At 40.9% G+C, this 2430-nt stretch overlaps 1 pseudogene; it reads left to right on the forward strand.

Moving 5' to 3' along the window:
- Positions 1-977, forward strand: LOC121421617 (annotated as a pseudogene).
- Positions 978-2430: the final 1453 nt, after the last annotated feature.

Raw genomic sequence — 2430 nt, forward strand, 5'->3', positions numbered from 1 at the left:
TTGCCAGCGTTACATCGTATAGCTGGCAAATGTTGTTTATACGGCAATAAGTGGTGAACACTAATTGTTCTCCGGCATGCGTGACGGAATTATTCAATTCCGTCGCGCCGAAGGTGTTTCATTTGAATATGAAAAGAGGGGATGCGAAGTAAGGGTGTAGTGTTGTAGGGGAAGTCATTCTAGCCTTCCAAGGACTACACACTAGCACGGTGTTTAAAGAGTCTCCAGCTACATTACGTCTATCTTCGAACATGGATCCGGCAAAAGTTTCTGAGCTTATTGATTTAAAATTGAGCCAGTCGCAAAATAAATTGCTAACAGACTTGGACGGTTTGATATCTAATAGGTTGAGCAATTTTCACCAGTCTATAAATGAAAACCAGAAAGCACTAAGTGACGCACAAGTTGCAAAGATAGAAGAAATGCACACCGAGAACTTTAAGTTTCAGCGTAAAGGCAACGAAGAGCAGCATAAAGTGAATGTGAAAATTCATAGGAAACTGAAAGAGGCCGAGCATTGTCTCAACGAATCCAATGATACGTCAGGAGCTGTCGCAAGTGCGAAGGACAAAATAATCGAAGGTATAGACTTAGTTGAAAAAAGGCAGAAATTGATAAAAATGGCGGACAGTTCGCCATTAGGGTGGAAGTTGGTTGCCGAATATGAGAGGAACACATTGGCCGAAAATTCAGAGGATGAAAAGCGCATGATGAAAGCAGAAACGAGAGCAGAGAGGAAGAGCAAGAAAGGAAAGAAAATAGCGCCGAGGCGTTTTCAACCTTATGGCGGGAGCAAGGCATCGTGGCGTCCCAACGTCAAGGAGCAGGAGATTTACACCACATCTATTCATCATGGTGCTGGAGGATCTTCGGATGAGCGCAAGAAGCCGGGGCTTTGCTTTTCATGCGGGAAACCGGGTCACTGGAGGAATGAGTGTCAAGCCAGGGCAAGCAGAGATCAGATAAGTGATTTTGTATTGATTGATTCATGATGATATGGGAAAAGAATCAAAGCCCTCAGAAAATATGAGAGAAAAAGGATACAAAAATAATGATGATGAAATTGCAAGTTCTGGAAATAAGAAAGCCTCTCCTGTCGGGAGGCTGAAACAAAATTTGGATACATGGTCCAATTTTGGGGCTAGTAAAGAGATTTTGGATGTTATCGGAAACGGATATAAACTACCGTTGCATACTTTGCCAGTTAGCAAAGAGCTTCATAATAACAGGTCGTCATTGATCCATTCAGATTTCGTTAAGGATGAAATTGATAAGTTATTAGAGAAAGGTTGTGTATCTGAAGTAGAATCAAGACCCACAGTGGTAAATCCCTTGACAGTTTCTGATAGAAAAGGCAAACGCAGGCTTGTATTGGATTGTAGGCATATCAACCCACATTTATACAAGAATAAATTTAAGTACGAGGATGCATCAGTTGGTAAGGACATTTTCCAAAAGGGGGACTATGTTTTTACTTTTGATTTGAAGTCAGCATACCATCACATAGAAATATTCGAAGGGCACAGGCAATATCTTGGTTTTGCTTGGGAATTTGAGGGTCAAACAAGATACTTTCAATTCAATGTATTACCTTTTGGAATTTCAACTGCCGGTTACATCTTTACAAAGGTGACCAGGGTTCCAGTAACATACTGGAGATCACAGGGGAAAAGGGTGGTCATGTTTCTTGATGATGGTATCGCAGGATGCGGTAACATAGATGAAGCTAATGAGGTTAGCGAGACGATTAGGTCTGATTTGAGCAAGCTTGGTTTTATTCTTGCTGAAGACAAGTGCGAATGGATGCCCCAAAAAGAGGCTATTTGGTTGGGATTATCTTGGAATTTCTTAGATGGGGTGGTAAAAATCACAAAGGAAAGGATGTGTAAATGCAAACAATCTATCCAAAGTATTCTAGTTAAAGCAAATAGAGGGAAGAGATTAATTCCAGTGCGGGATTTAGCAGGAATTGCTGGGCAAATCATTTCTATGCAGCCCGCTGTCGGTTCGATGGTTCAACTGAAGACAAGAGATGTTTTTAAGAGCATTAATAGTCGGGCATCGTGGAATGCGCCAGTATTTCTGTCGGATGAAGCAGAAAAAGAGCTTATTTTTTGGTACAAGAACATGGATAGATTTAATGGCATACCCATTTCACAAATGAAGTCGTGTAATTTCAATATGTTTACTGACGCTTCAGGTACAGGTTATGGAGCGTTCATTTGTGAAGATTTAAACCTGGAAGTGGTTGGCTCTTGGAGAGAGTTTGAATCAAAATACAGTTCTTCATGGAGAGAGATGGAAGCTCTAAATAGAGCTGTTAAGTCACTTGGGCCATGCCTGGAAGGGCATAATATTCGTTGTTATACGGATAATAGAAATGTCGCAAGTATTGTACAAAAAGGCAGTAAAAACAGACAATTGCAGGAG

This window comes from Lytechinus variegatus, chromosome 9 (assembly GCF_018143015.1).
Source record: "Lytechinus variegatus isolate NC3 chromosome 9, Lvar_3.0, whole genome shotgun sequence".
Classification (NCBI taxonomy): Eukaryota; Metazoa; Echinodermata; class Echinoidea; order Temnopleuroida; family Toxopneustidae; genus Lytechinus; species Lytechinus variegatus.